Here is a 13135-nt window from a genome sequence, read left to right as displayed (position 1 = left end):
TCAAATGTATAGTAATAATTACTATACTCATATGGTACCCAGACCCACTTGTCTATTGCTATATAGTTATCTTCTTGGTTTTAGCTGGAATGTCATGTTGACATATCAGTATTCCCAATCGCTTATTTTTGTTTGTCTGTTTCTTGGATTTGGGGGTATTCTACAGATGATGTGTATCATTTCTCGTTTCCCATCAAGTCTTAAAAGCTGAGATTTAAATGATGTCAAATAGTACCTTTCATTAATCTCGAAAATCTACTAAATTAAAAGGCATGATAGTATACTCATACAGTGACAAGTTAGTTTTAAAGCAAATGTTTAGCCTGAGAAAGGGGGAACAATAAAAGTCTGAGAGGTTGAACAAAGAACTGAATGGCACTTGAAGTCCATGTTTTAGTTCCAGGGTGGTGATGTTTTCATAAACTGTGTATCTACATCCATAAACTATATGTATGGGGTTCTATATGTGTATACAGATGCAGTTATTTGGTTCTTTTATGGGTACATATGGTTTTTCAAGGACTCCAATCAACCCCATACAGTCTGGGCCCTGTTTCTGTAGAAGGGAGGGTGCTGAAAGTGTGCTTTCAAAAGCATCCAGGCTCTTTAATTGAACTTTCTATTTATTAGATGCTACTGAAATATAATGAACTACCTCCTTTCAACTCGGCAAACAAGGGAAACAGATTCTGCATTAAGTGGAACTGTTTATGTTGCATCAGATAATTTGTCCTAATGCATACTGCCGAGAGACACAGAATGAGGATTACTCAGGTACAACCTGAAAAGGTGCCCATGCTGTTATATTTTCCATTTGATGCAAATCTCCTTCTGGATGGATTAGAACAGCAAGGACAAGATTACAGATGGGTAGAAAAGAGCCAACAGCTTCATGATTAGAGAACAACTCAAAGTATCAACAGGAATGGAGCCTAAGGTGTTAGGTATTTGCTCTATTCTTGCTTATGTCAGTATACGACCTGTGATTACTCAAGGGACAAGGAGGCAGGCAGCTGCAAGGAGTCAGAACCAATATAGACCCAGCTTCCTTGATACAGATTCAGCCTGGCTTTAGCATAAGCTTCAAGAACAGACATGGACCAGGTGATATCAGCCATCCTTTCCAGATATCAGATCTGTAATTCTGATTCTGTTCATTCTAGAACTAACAACTAAAACGAGAGTGGCACACAGAATCACAAAGGGCAGGGCCAGGAAATCAGAGACTCGGAATGGGGAAAAAAAAAAAAGAGGAGAGGAATAGGAGAGCCAAAGACGTTTGGAAACACATGGAAAGAAAAGTATCCTAGGGTTTGCTTTGGCTTGAAATGGAATTAGTTCAGAAAATCACCTCAGATGTGAAGTACTATAAGACTGCCTGCAATTCGACTTGCAAACACTGAGTAAACAGCAACAAAATTCCTTAGAACCAAGGGATTGGGGATCTTGGAGAACATTTCCAGCATTGTCATCTCATTTCATTCCTTAGCATACTAAACTCCAATCTACTAGCTACTCCGGTGTTTAATTAACAAATGAATATTTCAAACATGTCATGCTACTTCCGGCCTGCCTGGTTCCAAATCTTCTAATTTGCCTTTCGCTTGGCTCCATTGCTGAAGAGAAGGAAACAGACAATTTCTGACTGATTTACTTCTGCAGAGACTTCTGTTTGCAGCTGAAAACACAAAGCTGTTCAGATGCTTCCTTCTAGCTTGTGGGAAATGGGGACCCTCATCATACTTCAAGAAGTGCCCTCTGCCCCAAGATGCCACCAACTTAATCCTGCCCAGTCATTTTCCATGATTTTAGGGACAGGTATGACAATTTTTGCAGCCTAGATTCAGAAATTATGCCAGTTTGGGCAGAAGCTAATCAACCCTGGAGAAGGACTACAGTGAAGTAGCCCTCATTTCTAGAGAGTAGGTGCTGATGATCCTTCACACGGTCTTCTCTAAAAGTCGCATCACTTTCCTCTGTTGACAGGCCCCTAAAGCTCCCAATGAGACTAGCAGACCCATTCTGCCAGGAAGGAATGATTCCTGGATGATTCAGCTGTGGTCTCATAAACAAAGACATGCATTTGACATCATCCTCAACTGAGTGAGAACAGATTGTTTAAAGGATAAAAGCTGGTGGGGCTCAGAAAAAATTACAGGTCACTGGGTCAAGGGGCTTTTAGAAGTGCCTCGGGTTTGGTCCTTCTTCACTTACTGCAGAATTGTCCCTTGGATTCTGGCAACCAGTGAAATTACCCCCCAGCCATGCTACTTAGCAAAAACAAGATTAAAATGATGATGAGAAAGAGGTGCAAATCCCTCATTTTTTTTTTTTTTTTTTTTTTTTTTTTTTTTTTTTTTTTTTTTTTACAGAGAAAGTGGTACTCAGAAAGTAGAAATAGCTTGTTTAGATCCCCAAACAAGAACTCAGGACTATCTTCTTAGACTGAATAACTTCAATAAAGATCTCTGGAGATCCTTCCAAGCAATTGACTGGATTCTAAAACCAAATTTACTATCATTATATTCTACTTCCTTCCCATAAATTACAGTTATATGTTTTGTATTATATACTGTCTGGTTTGTTTGGTCTGAGACAAAGTCTCAAGGTCAGCCTAGTGTGACCTTGAACTCTCAATCCTCCTTCTTCAACCTCATTAGTACAGGAATCCCAGGCATTCTTTCTGTAACAGATAGCTGCAACTTAATTTCTCACTTATCACCTCTCTTCTAAACACACACAGGGACTGTTAAGATGTTTCAGCTGTTAAAGGTACTTGTCAACAAGCCTGACAACTCAAGTTCAATTCCAGGGACACACATAGTAGTTCTTCTCTGACCTCCACACCCATGCAGTAGGTTATGGACCTCCCAATACAAAAAGTAAACAAATATAAATCACACACAGGGAGAGAGAGAGATAGACAGACAGAGACAGAGAGACAGAGACAGAGAGACAGAGATAAACAGAGAGAGACAGAGAAAGAGTCAGTCTTGTCTTGCTAGTGAAGAAAATATGGCAAATACCCACAACTATTATTCAGGAGATCAAGGCTGACATAGCATTAAGAGGCTTGTAGCCAAATAATTTGCAAAATGAGAGAATTATAACACTTCATTGGATAAGTGGAAGAAGATTTGCGTAAAATAAATGATGTAGATGAAATAAATATACATTTTTAATCTGAACCAATGACCCTGTAAACCCCCTCAATGGGGCAAATACATCATATATAAATCTCTATCTAGGCTTCGATGATGATTTCTTCAAAGAGCAAATATTTGACATAAAATGAAAATGAAAAATGCATTGCTTTATCAATATATTTTATAAAGGTGAGCTCAACAGCAAGAATTAATACCTACACAGTACTTAGTTATTTACCATTTCCTATGCAGTATCTCATTTAAATTTTCTCAAAAACATTATGGAATAACTACATCTTCATTCTTATTTTATAGATGAAACAGTAGCTGAAGCTCAAAGTAATGATGTAATATGTCCATTTTTATAGTTTAATGACTTAAGTGTGTACTATACCTGTCACTATTTTATAGTGACTTCCATTTCATCCCTACTGGTAGTAACACCTACACGGTCATTTTGCTCACCTGTAAAATATGATTGGTATAATATATGTAAACTCCAGTAAAGTCACTATGCACTTGAATCTCTAAAGATTTAATTGGCATATGTAATCTGGATAGCCTAATTGTAGAGACACAGAGGCATACCACAATCTCTGATTATCAGTCTTTTGATGTGTAAGATATCCAACTGCTGTTGGAACTGAGGTTGCCCAACATACTTTGACTTTTCAAGTAGATCAGATCCTTATGACATTAGTCATCTTAGACCATACAGACAGCTAATTTCTAAGATTTCTATGGCCACAATAATAAACAATACACATTTTATCAATTGTTGAACATCTTTGTATTGGCTTTCTATTTCTGCTATGACAATTTAGCATACACTTACTAATCTAGTACTCATTATTAATTTAAAACAGGTCAGATTTATTATTGTTCATGTCATTTTATAATTCAGTATAGCAGAAATCTGCTATGAAGCTCACTGGACTAAAATCAAGGGGTCAGCAGGACAATATTCTCTTCCAGAAGTTCGAGGGGGAAATCAATTCCCTTCTTATCCAGGTTTTCTTGGCACAGTTCACTTCCATGAGTGTAGGACTAAGACCCAGAGTGCTTTGATGGCATTCAGGGGAAGTCCTTTTTAGCTGCTAGAGCCCATTCACGTTCCTCAGTCTCCTTTAAACCCAGCCTGAGCAAGTTGAACACCGTCACATTTGTTCTCTGTCCCTCTTCTTCATTTACATCTCTCCCTGACTCTTCTCTTTCCTCTTCGGTTTTATTTTCAAGTTGATTCACAAAGGACATTTATCTAAATATAGGAGGTAAAATGTGATGTGTTTTTTTTTTTTTGCATACATTGGGAATCGATCAACTGAAGGTGATTACTATATCTATCACATTTGTGTAGTGAGTACACTCAAGTTAATCTTTTCTAACTATTTTAATATGTATAACGCATTACAGTTTCTCCAATCTACCTTGAGTTGAGTTAGGAGTGTTACATCGTATCTATGCAGAAAATTCAGGATAACCTCCATATTTTAAAGTCAACTATTTAGTAATTTAATGCTGTCTGACATCTCCTTACCATGTAACATAACACACTTACAGGTTCTGAGGGTAAGAGTTGCTGAATTGGGAGACCACATCCTCTCTAGCACAATCGTGTATGTACTAAGTAGTATAATACATGATAATAAGTGATTGTGAGCATAATTTATTTGGTAAGCATTACTCCCATTTAACAGATGATGAAGAAGAAGGAACCAAATGTTACATAGCATATTACAAGGCTCTTAAATTTTACAGGTAGACTTAGAAATACAGACCTCTCTTCCTTTAAATACTACATTTTGCCCTTTGGCCTACATTATACTGCCTCTTGGTTATCAAAATGCTCTTTGATTGTTATGATTGTTTGCTCTGTTGTTATTTGGGGTCGTGCTTTAATTATACATTAACTTTCCATAGTTTCAGTTACCAATGACCAACTTCAGTCTAAAAAAATTAGCTGGAAAATTCCAAAAGTAAATAATTCATAAAATCTCAATGATGTACCATTCTGAGTTGTATAATGAAATTCTGTGCTGTCCTGTTCCATTCTGACCAGGATCTGAATCATCCTTCTGTCTAACAAATTAATACTACATACACTATCCATTCATTAGTCACTTGGTGCCCATCACATTATGAGATTTATCAGAGTGCTTGTATATAAGCAACATTTGCATATTAGCCTGACATTACCTCACAATCCCTATGACAGTCACCACATTCTGTATTACCATATAGACATTTTATTATCTCACAGCATCACAAGAAGAAAGATGAATACACTACAACAAAATATTTTGAGAAAGAGAGAGACAATATACACATAATTTCCATTATAGGACATTATAGACTATTATAGACATTATAATTATTCTATTTTATTATTCACTGTTAATATCAGTCTCTCATTTGCTTAAATTGTGTTTTTAAGAAGGCAAAAAGGATGAGTTTACTCCTTTAAAAATGTCAAAGATTCGTTTGTTTTATTATTGTATGTACATGAATAATTTAGCCTACATTTATGTATATGCACTGCAGGTGTTTCTGGTGCCAGAATAAGTCAGAAGAGAGCATCAGATTCCCTGATACTAGAGTTACAGATGGTTGTGAGCCACCATTGGGTTCTGGAAAAGGAATTGAACCTGGGTCCTCTCTGCAAGAGCAACAAGTGATCTTAACCACTGAGCCAACTCTCCAGCAACCTCTACATCATAAATTTAATTTTATCATAAATGTGTATGTATAAATATAGTTTAGTTCTGCTTACATTTTCAGGTCCTAAATGTCTTAGAATATATCACTCCATTGGGGAATAGGGGTTGATTAGTTTCTGCAACACTGTGGCTAGCTCCTTAACAGGACACAGCTGAAGGAAAAAGACATTTATCTGGGCTCATGAGTTGAGATATGTTGTGGTGAGGAAGGCACTGTGGCTATGTAGAAACAGGAGCATGTGGCAGCTGTTGTTGGTAGCCTGGAAAGAGAAAGACATAGATGTTAGAAAACATCAGGCTTTCTTCTTTTTCTTTTCTTATTCGGTCAGTGCCCCCAACACCTGGAACACTGCACCTTCATTTAGGGTACTTTTTCCCTCCATGATTAAACCTCTAGAAGTGCCCTCCAAGCCATGCCTAGAAGTGTGTCTTGCATGTAATTCTAAACTCAGTCAAGTTAACAATGAACAGTGACCATGGGGAGTGGGCCTACTATATTTGGTTTCCTGTTTTCTCTTCTTTCTGTTCCACTGTGCTAGGGATGAACCCTGGGGTTTTATGTATGCTAGGCAAAGGCTCCACATGGAACCACATCTCCAGCTTTTTATTTTTCTGATTAAAATTTTTGAATAGGTAATTTATGCCTGTGGTTCAAAAATCAAAATATATAAAAGAGTATTCAATAAAATTATATTCCCACTCTATTTTCCATCAGTGTAGCTGCCATCACCCCTATCCTTTTTTATTTGTTTTCATGTAAAACTTCTGAATGAAAATATGAGCAACTATGAATAGAAAGATTTTATGCCATAACAAACTGAAGCTCCAGTCCATTTTATCCTTTTGTTGCATCACCACAAGGCTGCAACTTCAGAAGAACTATCATCAATGTTAAGTGACAAAGAATTAGGTCAATCAGTTATCCAACCAACCGGTGATTTCACTAAGTTTCTAAAATTTGTTATATCCCCTTTAGATCCACAATAATCACCTGAATAGACTGAGTATTGTATAATCATAATGTCTCGATTTTGTTGTTTTTTGTCAATTTTTATGTACATCATTTCAAAGTCTCATAATTTCAGAAATCACAAATTAAGGTAGGGGAAAAATGGGAGAAGAAGGAAGAAGAGAAGAAAGGTAAGGATGAGGTTGCAGACAATGAGATCAGGAAGGAGAACAGGAAGAGAGGATGAGCGGAAGGTCCACAATGCACAGTAGAGGAAGAACTCTGAAAAGGTCATTACCTATAGTTTTGTTACTATATAAAGTAATGAAGTGGCCATGATACAATGAAGTCCAATACTTAATTTGTAAATTGTCTTTCAAAACATGACATAGCTCTCTCTTATCTTGTAGGAGAACATACAACACTTACATAATTGTCAGCATTGGGACAGCCTATCACATAGCTAGGTAGTATCTTATAGGGAAATAGTACCAAAAGCAAAGCCAACAAGTTTGGCTTAAATATCTGATAACAAAATCAATGCACCAGAGGTAATTGCATTTTTAGTCTTACTGTGAATATTTGTTTTTAACTGTAACTTCCGAACCCTTTCCTCCCGATATTAGTAGAAGGCGATGTACATGTATCCTCTACTAACACAAAGCAACTTTCTATTATGTTTTTTTGTGTTTGTTTCTGTTCTTTAAACTAGTGTTTTTCAAGCTATTGGCAATGATTTGTTAATGTTCTGTTTAGTAGTCAATAACAAGTGTTTTAAATAAAACAAAACAAAAGATAATAATGTGAACACCAAATGGTAAGAGTAAATACTACCATGTGAAACCTTTTCTTTTTCAGTAACATACATATATGAATGAAATGTGTGTGTGTGTGTGTGTGTGTGTGTGTGTGTGTGTGTGTGTGTGTGTACATGCATGACCACGTTTGTAGAAATACTGGGCCCAGTGTAAGACCTTTTTTTGTATACTGTTGGTTACTGGCAGAAAACTTGATCAATATTGTTTAAAATGCTTGAAACCATTAGGCAGATGTTATAAATATTCTAAATCCTCATAAATAAATGAATCCCTTTCCTTCATCTTAAAAACTTGACCTTTCTGAACATAGTTTTCTAAGTAGACGAGGATTCCATACTGTCCCTTAATAGTAGTTCCTATTCTCGCTGTTGGGGAAATGTTCAGAAAGCAGCAAATATCCAAAGAAAAACAAAGAAGCCCAACAGAAACTGGCCTTGTTTCTTTCTGTGATGCATTGACATCTTGAGATTTGTTCCACATCATAATTTGGACCTACACTTCCAAGTTGTCACTTTCATTGGCATCTCATGGATACAGTGCTCAGGGGACCCTAGCTAGTGCTGAATGTGGGCTGAAAGTCTGCAGCTTACATGAAATATTTAAACTCAAGAGCTTTGGACTCTGCTGTCAGCTTCAGTGGTCGTCTTCAGAAACTTTTCCAGAATTAGAAACTTTTAGTCTGATGTTCAACACCAAGCGATGACAAAAGATTGACAACAAGAAAATAAAATAATATCGTGGGAAAAGAAAAGGACTGGCAACGTGGTCAAGAAAATTATCCTGAGATTTTTGGTGTGCCAAAGAGAGGCTTTCCCACACTCATTGTACTGCAATTGTATCAGGGAAGAGAAAAGGGGAAAGATTGACTAGCAGAAAGAGAGAACAGTGGCTAAAAGTAATTAAAATTTTAGTCTTCCAAGGGGTTATTGATACCCTATTTTTAACCAAAGGACAAGTTTTACACTCAGTGTAGACTTGTGCCTAAAAGGGTACCCTGTGAAAAACAAGCATGCTCGCTCGTCTTTTTTTCTCTAGAAACCTACCAAATGGTCAAAAGTGAGCCCGATGACAGGAGAAAACATGAAATGAAATACTAATATGCTTATGTATGGCATTGCATTTTAAGCTCTTTGTGGAAATTAACGCAATTATACTTCCAGAAGATAGTTATAACATTTGCTGTGGTAAAATTGTGGAAGGATTTATGTATAAAGCTGAGGTAGGATATAATTTAGTGGATGGAAGGGAGGTACAAAATTATTTGGAGATGGGAGGTGAACTAATGATAACAACGCTCAGGAAAGAATATTCTGAAACAGTATTCCAGAAATATTGAACAAAAAGCAAGCATACCAACTAGGAAGCAATTACAGCATTCTAGACACAAATGTTAGCACAGTAATTAAGTGGGGAATCAGGAAACGAACCTATCAGGTTGATTCTGGCTCTGTTGCCTTATTATCTATGAAAAGATAATACTAGAATGCTATAGGTTGGCATGAGTTTATATGTACAAGGTATTCAGACCATTACCTACCAATTTAATTTGTTAAAATTGATATTGTTGGTATATAGAAATGAAAGATACTATAAAGAGTAGATATATTGTAATAAATGATTGTATGTATAAGATAAACTTAGTCAAATATTTCTGTAATTTTTAGTTTCCACGTATTACCTTTTCCTCATTTCTGTGATAAATTGCTCAGATTTAAACAACTTAAGAAATGAGGAGTTTATTTTTGGCTCAAAGTTCAAGAGGACAGTCCACCTAAGCAAAGGAGTCATGGTGTCAAAAGCTTGAGGATGCTGGTCACATGAATACACACAGTCAGGTAGCAGAGAGTGAGGAATGCTTGTGCCGAGCAAGCTTCCTTCTTCTTATGCAGTTTTGCACCTAGTCCATGTAATGTTTCCACTCACATTCAGCATGGGTTTCCTAGCTTCAATTAATCTAATCTAGATAATCCCTCACAAGCAGGCTTAGAGAGAGGATATTCCCTCAAAGATGATTTTAGATGCTGTCGAGTTGATAGTCAGTGATAGTCAGTGTTAAGTTCACCTCCTTGTCAACTTGATACCCAAACATACATATCATTTTAAGACATAATATTCTACCCCTTATTTCCATAGACTTATGGCTGTCTTCATGCAAAATGTGTTCAATTCGATTTTAAATGGCCCCCATAATCCTTAACAGTACAAACACTGTTGAAAAGTCCAATGTCTCTTTGGGGACTCAAGGTAATGTCTTAAATAAAAGCACAAACAAAATAAAAATGTTACATACTTCCAATAAACAATTTCACAGAGTAAATGTTCATATTATAAAACAAAGGAATGGGGGCATAGAAAGAAAATACCAAACCAAGGCAAGCCTAAAACCCAGCAGGGCCAACACCAAATCCTGCAGCTCTATGTCTATCATCTGGGTTTTATGATAGACTTTTATGGGCTCCAAAGCCGTTGTGTAGCCCCATCCCTCTAGTTCCATCAGCTGCAGTACATATAGTCTCTCTCTTGGGTTTATTCCAGTTCATGCCTGCAGATTTGTTTTTAAACAAATGTCCCATGGTTCTGGCATCTTCAATGTCCTGGGTTGTCTGCTAGAACTTAGACTTCACTTTCACAGCATCCCAAAATAGCCTCTCCAGTCTTTCTTGTAGTGACCCTGATCCTACTACACATTGCCTTGGTTTGGCAGCTAAAACCTTGGACTAAGATCCCATGATCCCTGCAATATTGTATCTTTTATGTGGACAGCACTGCCAAGTTCTGATGGTAGCTTGAGGTATAGGCTGTCGCTTGGACTAGACTTGAAGTGGCTTCTATTTGCCCAGGCAGTTGTTTTGAAGCAGGGTATCACTTCAAAGGCATCCTTTATTCAGGTGTTCATCCTTTTAAATAAATACCCATTTGCACAAATTGGAGCCTTTGATGGGTGAAGTCTTCTTACCTTCAGGACAGTTCCTGTTGTCCCAGTGAAGAAAGTGCAGTTTCCCTTTAATAATTGCAGATGTTTTGCTTTATCACCATTATTCTACTTGTCTGCTATTTTAAACTTGCTCTCAAATTTATCAACAAGCTTCGTGTCTTTCATATCTTTTTGTTCTCTTTCACTACGGTTCTGAGTAAGAGCTACCTTGAAACGTCCTCCACCAAAATTTGAGATCATTACATTTTATTCAGCCTCATGAATGGCTTCTAGCCCACTTCCTCATAGAGTTCATTCTCCAGAAACTTCCTGAGACAGGCTTCCACTTTCAGTATATAGTTCACCATTCTGCTATGCCAAACTCCCACCAGAACTGTCTGATGATGCTCAGCTTGTATAGCAGGAAATTTTTTAGCCCGAAGTTCCAATTTTGTCTACTTTCTTCCTGCAAACCAGTTTCACAGGCCTAAGAACCACATGATCACCTTCATCAGAGCAACACCAGGTGACAAAGAAACTATGTCCAAGGAAACATGAAGGTGTGATGGAACAAGAAGATAAAGAGCCAAGGTTTCAGCTTAGCATTAAGTTTGGAGAGGGGGCGACATCCTACTGAAAATGGCCACAGAAACTTTTGAGATATGGCATTGGAATTTGAGGGAAAGGTTAAGGAATTGAGAAGAAATTTGGGGAGGTCATGTATAGTAGTATATAAAATTTCATCTTTGGAAAAGAAACTAAAAATATCCAAGAAAGAAACTCAGTAGAATGAAAGAATCAAACACAACTTAACTTCAGTGTTTACTAGAGAAAGGGCCTGAAAAAGAGTGGGTGAAAGCCAAAGGAGATATGTACAAGGCACTGCAGAAGAGCATTCCGTGTGTGCTTTACAAATTTGTGACAGATGCATTATAAAGTAGGCAATGTGCAATAATGACATTCAATTTTTAAATGTAAGTTCTCCGTGTGAATAGGGGTAGAGAAATGGCTCAGTGTTTAAGAGCGCTTGCAGCTCTTGCAGAGGACCTGGGTTAGATTCCTAGTACCCACACAATAGATTCTACCCTTTCATAACTGCAGTTCTAGAGGATCTGACTACCATTTCTGGCTTCCTTTGTCACTGCTTGCATGTGGTGCACATATATACATGCAGGCAAAAATTCACACACGTAAAATAAAAAAGACATCTTTTTTTAAAAAAAGATATGTGTTATTTTATTGTCTAGAGAAATCAGGAAGGCTTCAGGCATGTTTTAGAACTTGAATGACGGATGCTATTTGGAGATATATTAGGAGTACTATTCAGATAAGAATAATTGTTTTAATCAAATGTGAGGAGTCAGAAATAGGTACATAAACTTCAAAGAAAGAGTGATATAACATGAAGAAGGAGAAAAAGACAAGCAAAAAGAATGGAAAGTTTTTTTCAAATCAATCACAATGCAAATCTTGAGTTCCAACTAAAGATTTAAAATGTTCATTATTATCATGTATTAAGGCTGAATGTTTCATGCAAATTTTTTCACATGAAACTGGACCCCCAGGCTTCTAAGTTAAATGACTGAGAAAACAACAGCAAAGCTGTTAAAAATAATCATGACTGATGATTGAAGTAGAAGAACAGGTTAGTGTGAGGATATATGTGGGTAAGGAAAGGTTGATGAATTTGATTTGGGTTACACTGAAGTTCAGATGCCAACGGTGCATTAAATAAGATGTTACACATGTTAATAAGCAGTTAGATAGATGTCCCTAAAACTCAGAGCAAAATATGAGCTGGAAATGTGCATTAGGCAGCAATTATCTAATAACAATAGTATAATAATAAGTATTTATTAACTATATACTATATGAAATATACAGGTCTGAGAGTTTTAAAATAATAAGGCATTTAAACATCACAATAATCCTATGAATACATTGCTATTTTTATCCACATTTAACAAAAGGGATGAAAGTGATACCTAGACAGGCTGTGTACTCAAGATCACACAAATAAAGTCATAATTTAACCCAGGTATGTACAGCTCAAAAACCTGTGCTCCTGGTCACATCAATGGTGGGTGTTAGTCATGCAAGTAGAATCACTATAGCAGAGCAGAATATGGCCGTGAGATGGTATCTCCTAGTAATGCCAGAAGCTACACCCATAAAGTTTCACCAATATGGCTGTCTAAACATGAGCTGAATAATGACCGGAAGAAAGACCACAAGAGCTCAGCCCTACACAAACAACTACAGGTGACTAAGGTATGCTGAGAATGGGAGAAATTGTCTTCCCCAAGAAAGAGCAATTGGTGACTTAATACCAAATGGTCAGCCCTGAAAACATACATACAAGTTTTATATATATATATATATATATATATATATATATATATATATATATATGGAGAGAGAGAGAGCGGGTTGTATTTAGGAAAATATATGTATATACATGTATGTATGCAATGAAAGTTAATTTAAAGAAAAAGAGATCATGGATTTGAGAGAGAGCAAGGAGAGGTATATGGAGGGTTAGGAGTGAGAAAAGGGAAGACAAAGTGATGTAATTATATTATCCCAACAAG

The 13135-nt window shown here is 36.7% G+C and overlaps 1 protein-coding gene across 1 annotated transcript in view; it reads left to right on the top strand.

The window, feature by feature from the left end:
• Trpc5 (transient receptor potential cation channel subfamily C member 5) overlaps positions 1-13135 on the top strand; it is a 261694-nt gene that overhangs the window by 1799 nt on the left and 246760 nt on the right. The gene's annotated exons all lie outside the window — the stretch shown is intronic.

Source organism: Peromyscus leucopus, chromosome X (genome assembly GCF_004664715.2).
Source record: "Peromyscus leucopus breed LL Stock chromosome X, UCI_PerLeu_2.1, whole genome shotgun sequence".
NCBI lineage: Eukaryota > Metazoa > Chordata > Mammalia > Rodentia > Cricetidae > Peromyscus > Peromyscus leucopus.
This window is presented reverse-complemented; position numbering and strand designations above follow the sequence as displayed.